Consider the following 12908-nt stretch of genomic DNA (forward strand, 5'->3'; position numbering starts at 1 on the left):
TGATGTCGTTTGGACTCTGCAATGCCCCTGCTACCTTCCAGAGAGTCATGATGGCCACATTCCAAAATCATCTGCACGACTTTATTGAGGTATATTTGGATGACTTCTGTGTTTATAGTTTGATCCGTGAACACTGGGGACATTTGGAACAATGCTTTGGAGTATGGGATCTCTCTCAACCCCGACAAATGCATGTTTGGGGTCTCTTCTGGAGTTCTGTTGGGCCACATTGTCTCTGCACAAGGGATATCAACAGACCCTACAAAGATCGAAAAGATCGCAGCTCTGACAGCACCCACCAACCTCAAACAGTTGAGGGGATTCCTAGGCCATGTGGGTTACTACAAAAGGTTCATAGCTCATTTTGCAACAAAAGCAACCTCATTCCACAAGCTTATAAGGAAAGAGTCAGAGTTTATTTGGACGGAAGAATATGACAAAGCCTTCAACACTCTGAAACAATGTCTGGTTGAGGCACCCATCCTGCAACCTCTTGATTGGACGAAGGAGTTCCATGTACACACTGATGCATCAGTTGAAGGGCTAGGTGCTGTCCTATATCAAAAGGGCCCCTCGAAATTAGATCAACCGATCTATTACACAAGCCGAAAAGTCATTGATAGGGAACATAACTATATAGTGACAGAGCTGGAGTGCTTGGCAATGGTGTTTGCCCTAGAGAAGTTTCGCCACTACCTACTGTCTACTCACTTTAAATTTTATGTGGATCATGAGGCCTTGTCCTTCCTGATGAACAAAGCAGACGTGAAAGGATGAATGATGAGATGGCTCCTTCTATTTCAGGAGTTCGGCTTTGAGGTAATTACCAAACCTAGTCGTTCCCATGTTTTGGCTGATCATCTGTCGCGTATCCTACAGATTGCAGACGAGGAGCAGGATGATCCAGACCTCCCTGATGCTTCCCTATTCCTGGTAGAAACTGTAACCCCCTGGTACGCAGACATTGCCAATCTGTTGGCAACCCAACAGTACCCTCCTGGCATTTCTAGTCGGGAAAGGAAGAAGCTTATGTTAGAATCAGCCCCCTACACCCTGTTAGGCGGTGCACTGTACAAGAAAGGCAAAGATGAAGTGCTCAGAAGATGTGTTGCAGGAGATGAGATTGGGATTGTTTTGAAGGCTTGCCTTGATGAGCCATGTGGAGGCCACTTCGCATGAGAAGCTACAGCCAGGAAGGCTCTACTAGCAGGATATTGGTGGCCAACCCTTCACAAGGATGCTTATGACTACTGCAAGCGATGTGATGCTTGTCAGCGAATGGGGAAACCCACCAAAACAAGTGCCATGCCACTGCAACCTATCCTTCCTTTGAAGCCGTTCGAGAAGTGGGGGATTGATTTCGTGGGTCCCATTGATCCACCCACCAGAAGAAAACAGAATCGATACATCTTGGTATGTACGCATTATGTCACAAAGTGGTGTGAAGCTAAAGCCCTAAAGCGGGACGATGGTAACAGCGTGGCCCTGTTCATGTACGAGAATATCATCACCCGTTTTGGCAGTCTCCTAGAGCTGGCAAGTGACAGAGGCACTCATTTTATTAATAAAGCCATGGAAGAGTTAACAGAGCTGTATAAGATCCGCCATCGCAAGTCCACTCCTTACTATCCCAGAGCCAATGGCCAAGTTGAAGTCACCAATCGCATCCTCTGCTCGATCCTGACAAGGACAATTGCCACACATCGTCGTGATTGGGATGATCGACTTACAAAGGCCCTCTGGGCATACAGAACCTCCCATAAAACAGCTACAAGACAGACACCCTTCCAGCTGGTGTATGGTACAGAAGCTATTTTCCCTGTTGAACTGGAATTGCCCTCTTTGCGAGTGGCTATCAAAGAGCGTTTGGGGGATGATGATTCACTGCAACGCCGTCTCCTACACTTGGAATGTTTGGACGAAACTCGTAGGATGGCTCTACAGTGTATGGAAGCTACGCAAGCTCGACATAAGGCTTACCATGACAGCTTTATCAAGTACAAGGAGTTCAAAGAAGGTGATTTGGTCCTAGCCTATGATTCACGATTTGGCAAGTTTCCTGGCAAGCTCCAACAGCGGTGGATGGGCCCATATAAGGTACTTGCTGTCAATCCTAATGGCTCTGTCCAAGTGCAGACCGTTGATGCCTCTGATGATCCCTTCCTGATCAATGGATATCGCCTGAAGAAGTACTTCCCTCCCTGGGGATCTTGACAATCACAGTCACCTGGTCCTTTCCCCCGTTGGCGTGGCACTGTCACTCTTATGATGCTACTTCTGATAGCCGTTCTTCAGCCACTCCTGATGAGGTGGATGCAACCCTTTGTCACCTTAGCCCCACCTTCCAGCCCTGATCTCTTATCCTCTATTTTCCACCAGCAGCAATGGCGAGGTGGGTTTTGACAAATGGTATTTCCACCATTCCCTTACTTAATTCGAAAAAAAAAGAGAAAAAAATATACATATCGATCGTGGGAGAAAAGGACTTCGGTCCCTGTCATGCCGACCTATTCTTCGAGAAAAGGTGGAGACACCCTCGGGAATAGGGGAAAATAAGAAAAAAGAGAAAAAAAAACAAGAAAAAAGAAAAAAGAAAAAACAAGAAAAAAAGAAAAAAACTATTATGGGAGAAAATGAAGAAATTCCCTGTCATAGCAGGCCTCGTTCCAAGAAAAGGTGGTTAACACCCTTGGGCGGGAAGCTGGCTGTGGAAAAGGTGGCAACACCCAGCAATCTAGAAAGTAGATTTATCAATTGACATCCCCAAGATTCAGTTCCGAAGATGCCTCCCTTGGTACGTTGTGTCCTATGCCTTTCTGTAGAGTGTTTGCCAGTCCTCTAGCAGATGCCATGTCCTATGTAACACAACGTTCGATTTGATGGCTACCTCCCTAGGGACGAGTGACCAGTCTTTTCCCTTCCAATCAATTGAGAGCTGAGAAGTGTGAATGAAGTGTTGCCCGCACGGGATGGGCCTCTCAACGCACAAAGCACGATCTGTTTCTGCGCACTGCACCATAAGGCTCCCTGGCCTTCCTTTTCGCACCGTATGCCAGCAAGGGCGGGATGCACAGTTGCACCATCAAATGTGCACAAGGCATACAACCTTTGCACAAGTGACCGTGAGGATTACATCAACGGTTTCAGGACCTGGCTACCTTCTGTATCTTTCAACAGAGCATGAGACAGAGGGTGGGCTGAGTGTGACTAGAGTTTCTTCAATCAATTACCGAGAGGTGAGGATTGAGGGACGTTACGCTCTTTGGAGTCAAGTACGTTCCGTTTCCCTATGCACCCATGGGGTGGGTCTCTGTCATCAACACAGGACACATCACCCTGTTCTGTACACTGCACTGTAAGGCTCCCTTACCTTTCTCCTTGCACCTATGCCAGATGGGTTGGACACACTGATGCACCATCAATTGTGCACCTTGGCATACTCTCTCTGCACCATTCCTTTGTCGCTTCCTAAACCGGGGTGTGAGACATGGGTTTTCATCTTGCCTTCCTCGAGTGATATTAGTCATGGGGCGAGTGACTGCTCTTTCATTCCATATGAGTGATTGTGAGTTGAGTGTAATATCCCTCGCCATCAACGAATTTCCTGTGCTTCCTTCCACTAGCTACCTCCCTGGGTGCTGCCGCGTGGTCCCTGCCACGAAGGATGTGTGCTGTGAAGATACCTTGGTACCTCTTACCGCCGATAATGACAGTGGACGTGCCATCGACAGTCAACCTTGATTCTCGACAACATGGGCCAAGTTTTTCTAACTCTACATCTTGTGTTGTCAGTGATGTTCATGTTTTAAGTGTGGGGACGTTCGTAGATGGTCTGTTTTATGGTATTAGGTCCCTGTTGCTCGGTCAACCCTACCCGTTAAGGTTTTAAGTGTGGGGACGCGTCCCTACTCGTCTATCTTGCATACCGTCCTGCATATGCCTCACTTGGATCATGCATATCTGCCATGAATTTCTTTTACCCTCTAGGGGTCCCTTCCCCACCCACCCGTCCACTGTCACCCCTCCCTTAGGGATGTTCCTCCTCCATTTTTCTTTCTCCCTTATTTTGATGTGTTTCTAAGTGCACATACCATACGTTCAGCGTCATCCCCATCTACCTTTATAGCCCTGTCCGTCCCTTCGAACTGTTCAATTTTCCTTTTTATTTACCTCTGTTCCGATGCACGGATCTTTCGATATTAATTTTCGTTTGCGTTTTTGGACCCGTTTTTTGTGTTTTTTGCATGTGAATGCCCTGTCTTCCCCCCGGAACCCCCGTTGCACTTTTTCCCTGTCTTCCCCTTGCCGTCCTGCACAATTTTTGTTTTTACGCCATTTCATTTCGATGCTCAGATTGGGAGATATTAATTTTCCCTTGTTTTTACGTGTTTCGCGCAACTCACCCGCGCGTGACCGCGTCCATTTTCGATTTTACGCATCTCCACACGCTCTGGTCACGTCTGCGTACCTTGTGCCGGCATTCCGGTGCCATTCCAATCCCGCAACGCCAAAATTTTTTTACCCCACCCCGCGCACGCGTGCGGGACATGGGCATGCCTTTCGTTTCTTTTTTCTATTTTTTAAAAAATAATTTCTTAATTAATTTAAAAAATATTATTTCCCCCCTCCCGCGGCCGTTACCTCTCCCCTCTCCTTCCCTCCTCTCTCTCCTCTCTCCTCTTCTTTTCTTTCTTTTCTCTCTCCTCCCCCTCCCTCTCTCTCCCCGTAACCTCCACCTTCTCTCCCCTCCTGTTTCTCCTCTCCTCCTGCCTTCTTCTCCCTCCCTCCTCCCTCCTCCCTCCTCCTTCCCCTACCTCCTCCCTTTCTCCTCCTCCTACTTCGCCTCGCCTCCCACCTCCTTCATTCCTCCTCCCTCTTCTCTTCCTCCTCTCTTCCTCCTTCCCCCCACTTCCCTCCTCTCCCCTGTGTCGCTACTGTCACGTCTCTCCATGCCACCCAGGACGCCCTGCAATCGGAACCGTGTGCCCGCCTTGGATGTAACCGCCATGTCGCCGCCACAAAATCACTGCCGCCAATAGCCCGTGAAGGTCGTCCCCCCATCGGCGAGATCGTTGTCGCTTGTATCACCCGCCTGGGGCCCCACCACTCTCCTGCTAGCCCCGCCCCTCTCCTCGCCACCTGAAGCGCCTGGGGCCCTGCCACTCTCTTGCTGCCCTCGCCCGCCTGTTGGCCGCCGCCTGGCGCAGTGCCGCATGCCACGCCCGCCCGCCTGGGCCCAGACGCCGCCCTTGGCACCGTATCCCTTGGCCTCGCTCGCCTGGTGTGCCGCTGGCTTGCGGATTCGCCGCCGCCTGGGCCCTCCCTGCCACCCGCCGCCTTCTCTGCTGCGACGCCATGCGCCTTGCAGCACGCCGCCTGCCGTTGGCTTTGCCATGCCCCGCCTCACACACCTCCACCCCCCATAAGCCCCCATTCCCAATAAAATTAAAATGACAGAAAAACCCTAAAAACACATTTAAAAATTAAAAACCCTAAAAACACATTTAACAATTAAAACACATTTAAAAATTAAAAATAAAAAAACCCTAAAAACACATTTAAAAATTAAAAATAAAAAAATGACAGAAAAATTTCTAAAAAATTCCCAATATTTATGCAAACCATTGACATATTTTTCCAAACTAAAATATTTACATTTTTTTTCAAAAATTGAAATTCTTTTTTAAAAACATGAAAAAAATGAAAAAATTTCCTTAAAAATTCATAAAAATATCAAAATAATGTCAAAAAAATTTCTGAAAATTCTACAAATTCTTTTGTTCATTTTGCCACTATTTCCTTATTGAAAATGCTTTCCTTAATTGGCAAAAGTTTTAATTGGAGCCAAAACCCTAATTTTAAACAAAATTCAATGAAACAATCATTTTTCATCCCCCAAATGAGCTGAAAAAAAACTGAATTAAATCCGATCACCTTCTTTACACTTGATGCTCATGATTGGTTGCTGAAATTTCATGACCACATCACTTTTTAAAAAAAACCAACACACATCAAAATCCACTTTAATTTTTTTTTAAAAAAAAACAATACAACCAAATCAAACCAAACTTAAAAAAAAAAAACAAAAACAACCCCCAAAACTAAATAATCATAATCTTAAATCCCAATCAATCCAAACCCCCAACATTTACATTTTTTTTCTTTGGTCACACGTCGCATTTATTTTATTATTTCTTTTTGGTCAATGTGTTAGTTGTTTTTCCGTTTTCTTGTACGACAGGACAACTAGTCTTAGTCGGCCTTTTGTCAGTTTTGTGGATTATCGGTGGATTGCGTCTCTCCCTTTTCGAGGCCGTCATCTCAGACTTTGCAGACAGACCCACACATTGCTAGTTTTTTCTCTTTTTCCCTCTCTCACATTGCACCATAACACACATTTAAATTGTAATTAAAATCAATTGACCGTTGCACATACACAAAATTAACAGATTGCACTTCATAAAATTGTAATAAAATGAACCCGAACGTTAATTGTCAAAGGAACCTCGCCGTTGCACGAGCACCTTTGCACCATAACCCACTTAATTTTTGTAAATTAAAACCCATTCACCAATGCACACGCACACGCATTACAGACACCTTTAACTTGTAATAAAATGAACCCCTCGAAGTCACGCATGCATGCACTCAAGTGCCATAGATCATGTAATTATAACAATGAACTGCATTAGTAGAGACCCAGTCAAGTAAAGTTGTGTCAAGTCTGAGAGGAGCTGGGTTACGTTCCGACTCACCATGCATTAACGGATTAAACATTAATAATGAACTATGCTTAATTGATTATTTAAACAAACTGAGTCGTTAGTTTCACCCATCCACTTCACCGCACTGTAGGACCCTGAACGTTTACAAGGATTGGGTTTTCTTGGTCCAAGATGTCGATCATATTTGTTCATGTCTATTTTACTAGTCCGAGTCTGTGATTCTGTTTGGAGTCTGGTCAGTGTCTGGGTTACGGTATGTGTGACACTTTTGTTTTATTTTGTGTGCTTGATTACGGGGTTTTGGGTGCCTGTTTGTACTGCATATTCACCAAGCTTTCGATCGCATATGTGCGTAGGTCATGTCAAATTTTCAGTAGGATGTGGTTTGCTTGGGGTGGTTTAGTCCAGTCAGTCTTGTCCTAAATCTTTCTCCTGTTCGATGGTCTCAGTGGTGGTTTTGTTTGTGGGTTTTGCAGGTTTTCTCTTTGATTCCTGGTTTTGTGTGTGTGGTTTTTGCTATAGTCTGAATGGCATCATCATCTTCTTCTTCCCCTCTGATTGTGGTACAGCATGTTCGCCTCACAGTCCATGATTATTCTCTCCTTCTAGAGGTGGATTGCATTCGACGTGCAGGCCTCAGACCATTTGTTGCCCTTACATTGCCATCGGTAGATGAGAAGCTTTGTTACTCCTTCTTGGCTTCTTATAAAAACCAGTCTGGCCTGGTTTATAACCGTACTTTCTGCTTATCTACAGCTAATATCCATGAAGCACTGTGCTTGCCCCTTTCTGCTTCCTTTATGCCCAGTGGTAACCAGTTACTTATTGCTGAAGAGATAGTTACGCTCTTGAAGAAGGAAACTTCTACCCCCTTGCTTCTCAATCAACTTATTAACATTTCAGGGGTCTCTATTGCTCCTATCTCTTCTCCAGTATGGAAGCAGTTATGTCAGTTCCTCCAGGACCGATTTATGACGAGTAAGTCAGCTTTTAAGTATCTTTCCAAGGAACTGTTCACAGCTTCTGTGAAGATCCTAGAGGGTGCTAGGTTCAACTGGGCAAGCTTCTTACTCTCTAAGATGGATGAACATTTTCAGCGTGTACGGAAGGGTCAGATCATTAATGTTTCCTATGGTGCTTTCTTACAGCGCATTATCACTTTTGCACCTCCTCCTGGTGGTGTGCCAGTGCCTGATTCTGTTCCTTTACCAACGCAGCCTCCCCCATCAGTCCCTTCCCCTCCACCTATGCAACCAAATTCAGAAGATGAGGAGTCCCCTGTTATATTTTCTAGCAAGAAATGCCTTTGTACAAAGGGTCCTTCCAACCCTCTCGTACTTACTTCCCCTGTACTCGCACCTGTTCCTACTGTGCCGGGTAGTGCCCTTCCTTCTTTCCTCTCCTGTCCTAATTTATTTTCAGCCCGAAAGGAAGGACAAATTGATCAGCAGATGCCTTTATCCTTACATACTATATTATCTGGACCTATGCTTTCACAGCTAGTTTCAAATGTCTAGTCCACTCTGGAAACCTCCCTTACCTCTTGTCTTCAGACAATGTATACCAGTGTTTATACTTCCTTGCAAGACAAGGTGGATTCCTTGACTAGTCAGCTGACTAAGGCACTGGAGGACTTGTCTGCAGAAAGGGCTACACTCGGTGATATTAATACTCAAATGACTGCTGCCACATCCTTAATGGATTCCCAGAAGGCAACTATCCAAGAGTTAGAATCTAAGGTTGCTAAGTTGGAAGTGGAGAATGCATCCTTGCAGCTTGAGAAAAATTTTGCCCTTGAGGAAATGGTCATTTTGGCTAGTAAACTTGGCACTAGTGAAGGTCAGTTGCAGCACTTTCAGGCAACTGTAGAGTCCCAATAGAAAGTTATTGAAGAACTTAACCACAAAGTGGCTGTTCTTTCCGTTCCTTCTCTAACTCCTATTGTCTCTTCAGTCATATCTTCCAAAGGAGAGCTTGATCAGTTGCACCATAAAGCTAAATTATGTGATGGGTTCTCTGCTAAAGTGGAACGCCTTCAGCAGAGGATGAACTGTGTGCACGAAAATTTTATCCGCTATACTGAATTGGTGTCACCTCCTCCATCCTTTTGGATCAAATATAATTAGTAGAGGTTTGCCCTGTATATCTCTTCAAGTAATGTGGATTTGGAATCTCCAGAGGATGGGTGGTCAAATCTTTGGTCTATAGGTCTCTTGAGAGCAGTTTTTGATAGATTTGTGGATGAGTTGGTTTCCCATGAGGTTCAGTTATTATCTTTCATGTATCTTGTCGGACATCTGCAAATTCCTGATGAAGAGGACTTGAATGTTTATGTGGGGGATGTGATCTTACAAGCAGTCATCTATGTGCACTCAGTTGAGCTCCTGTTAGCAAAAAGTTTGAAGCATTATCATGAGCAGACGTCTTGGTGTAAGGGACATGCATGGCATCCACCTTTGGAGGCTGATGCTTTGGAACCTCGTCGTCTTCGGAGTGTTTTCCATAAATCTGATATCCGGCCATTACAATCTCAGTTGTTGATCTTTATTGCTAATCATCCGTTATTTACTGATTCCTTTTTCCAGGACCTCAATTTATGTTGTTCTATCTATCCTTTGGATCCTGGTGATCTCCTTTCTTATTCTCTTATGGCGTATCGTTTCCCTTTTTATATTTCTCTTCTTTCCTCAAGTCCTGATACCATTCCGCTTTTATCATTTGCCCTTTTTGGATTTCCTCATATCCCTGTTTTTACTACATGTCCTTTTATTCCTGATCCTACATCATCACCTACCCCTTCTGAACCTCCACCTTCTGTTCCTCCTATTCCTTCTATTTTCTCAGTGGATTCCCTTCGTACCTTTTTGTTGAATTCTCCATCTTTGCCATCTTCCTTATCCCTTCATTTGCCTTCCTTTTATGATTTATCTTATCCTCCGTTACAATGTTCTCCTCTCATTCCATTGCCCCCTTCATCTGATTATATCAATCTTCCTCCCCAGTCAATGCTGGATACTCTAGGATATGACAGTGACATACTTCGTCGAAGACAATGGACGCTACATGATTGTGTGACAGGACCGGTATTTAACTGGCCTTTCATTCCAGGGTCTTGGGATACATCTGCAGCATGTTCGAACTCTTACCTTCATTTTGCCAAAGTGCATGCTACTTCTGAGGATACCACTGTTCGCCTTGCAGCTCATTTTTGTTGGTATCTTGCTTTCATGCATCAACAATCAAAGCTGAATACTCGAAAGAGTATCCCTCTGTTGCTCATCAATCCAAATGTAGATGTGACTGTTGCTCAGATGGATGTTCTGTACTACTTTGCACAGGCCTTCCCTACCAGGTTCCTCATCTTACTGGAAAGGATGTGTTGCTTACAGTTCGTCTAGAATGTGCCTCAGCATTTTGTTGATGAGAGTAAAGCTTTGGAGCATTTAAAGCTTAGTATGCAGTTTAAGAAGAAATACCTTCATCCTACTTAGCAATGGATCTTTTTCCTCATTGTATCATTCCTCCTTTATTAATGGAAAATTTCTTTTTGCTCTCCAATTTTTGGGGATCCATGCCATTCAAACTATATTTGTATATGGGAATTTTTTTGTATTGGGTGATGTTTTTTTCCATTGTGTGGAGCTGATGAAGATGAAGCTGTGAAGATTGATGCAGTTGGTTATCACATGGTTGCAGTTGCAGATTTGGATGCAGAACTCTTATATCCTTTGATAGTTTGAGTTATTTTGGTTTTTTTAAATATTGGAATGGTTTTTTTTTTTGTGTTATTGGTTTTCCTTTCATATGTGTTTCAGATCCAGGTTACGAAGCTGATATGTTGGGGTTGTGATCAAAGTGGGTGATTTATGCTGAATTGAAGATTCTTTTTAGCAGATCATAGAGCTTTTATTCTTCCATTTTCTAAGGTCGTGAGGATGCTTCCTTATTAAGTGTGGGGATATGTTGAGTGTGGAAATGATTGGTTTTTGGGCTGATTTTTTGTTGTTTTTGTTACTGAATGGTTGTTTTTTGTGGTTGATTGTTTGAGTTTGAAGATGTTTTGAAGTGTTTGGAAGTGGTTTGAGTATGTTTGAAAGGGTTTATGTTGGTTTTTGATGAAATATATTGTTCTGAAGAGTTCTGTAATTTTCTTTGTATGGTTCTGTAAGGCCTGATTTTCTTCTGTTTTGTTCTGTTTTGATTCTGTTTTGGTAGTTGAGATGGTTGAATGAATGTTTTGAGAGATGATTGAGAATGTGTGAAAAGGTTTATGAGAGATTGAATTGGTTTTGTTTTGGTTTTTATGGGTTTTGTTGATCTTCTGTAAAGTTCTGTAGCTTCTGTGCTTTTGTAGCTCTGTAGTCCTGTTGCTCTGTTGTTCTGTGGTTCTGTTCTGTTGTTTCTGTTGAGTATTATGATGGATGTATGGATGTTTTGGGAAGTGTTTTTGTCTTAGGAAAAGGGATGAATGGAAGCTCTATTCAAGTCAAAAGAAGTGAAGAAGTAGCTGATGAAGATTCACAGAAGGTTACAGAGGACAATGACTTAAGACAGATCTCACAGGACACTATGAAGTCTTTGGTGCCCCTTCATATCTGACATACCTTTTGGGAGGTGTATCCACGACCTACTGATGATGTAGTATTGAGAGCATACTATTGTGAGAGAGATCATATGCAAGAGATAGTTGATTCTATGTGAAACATTGTATCTTTTTATGAGGAAGAAGACTATGAAGACAATGAAGATGAATACTATGTGATTTCTTTCTATCAAAAGTTGTGTTCTCTTTGTCTATTAATGAAGAATATGGAGAATATGAAGAACATGATCAAGTTTGTTAAAGATAAATCCGTGGGAGATATCTACTATGATGTTGTGTGAATAATTGCTGTTTTCTTTGTTTTGATGATCAAAAGAATGAAATAAAAGCTTGTTGATGTTACAAGATAGATTTTCTTGCAAGAGAATTCCCTTTTCCTTGGTGTTCCTCTTGGGGCTCCACCTTGGGTGGAGCCTAATGCAACCCTAAGTCATAGGTTAGTAATGCCCATGCAAGTGCCTCCAAACTGATTCAACAAGCAAGATTAACATAGGTTTTTACATAGAGAAAGAGTGTCTTTTGTAGTGTAAATGTAGTTGAAATTCTTTAGGGAACACACACACACACACACACACACACACACACACACACACATGCACGCATGCATGCACGCACGCACGCATGCACATGCACTCACGCCCGCCCGCATGCCCGCACGTGCGCACGTTCACGCGCACACACGCACACGCGCGCACACACACACATGCGTGCGCATGCGCACACACACACTCACTCACTCACATTGATGATCCCTATGTTCATGTATCTTGGTTTAGTTAAACTTCGCATGGAGAATCTCACCTTCAAATAGCTTAAATTCTAATACATCTAGTATTTTATTTTTTGTCCTTCTTAACACTACCATTAGTGAAATCAACAATATGTCTTTTGTCCTTGACTTAGCTCCTTACTTATTTACTTATTAATTCAGAATTAGTACCACACAAAAGCTTATTATACATCCTAAACTAATAATGTGTATAGCTCTAACCAACTCTATAATGATGTAAAGCTCAAAGTCTTTTCAAATAATAAGGTGGATGGTGCTAATACTCAATTTGATCCTTGTCTTTGATTTCTATATGGAGACCCATCCATAGTAATGTGACCTTACCTAGGGTTTGCCTTTATAATCCCTTACACTATTTGCCCTACCCCTCTTCTCCCACATACTTGGTTTCCTTGCTGATGGTATCCCTAACCAGTCCTATGTTTTTTGGTTTGCTTCCTCTCTTACTTCTCCCTAACTTTGTTGTGGTAGCTTTGTCTTGTTGTGGACAAGTTAGAACTCCTATTGTGATCGCTATGAGGGAGTTCATATGTTGTATCTTGTGCTTGGAGGGACTCGCTCTACTAAGAATGATGACTTCCTTTTTTATCTACGTCCATCTCCTATAAGATTTTTGCACGCATGTAGTTCTATTCTATTTTCATGGGAAGTTTTAGCTTCTTGGCATGACTTTTTGGCATCTTTTCTATTGCATATCCTCTCCTTTCCTATGTTACTCTAGGTCTCTCAGAGGTCTATGGCACCTTGTGTATGTATTGACTAGTTATGAATATTTTCCTGCTCACAAACT

This window comes from Lygodium microphyllum, chromosome 16 (genome assembly GCF_053477565.2).
Source record: "Lygodium microphyllum isolate KBCC chromosome 16, Lygodium_microphyllum_v1.1.10, whole genome shotgun sequence".
Lineage (NCBI taxonomy): Eukaryota > Viridiplantae > Streptophyta > Polypodiopsida > Schizaeales > Lygodiaceae > Lygodium > Lygodium microphyllum.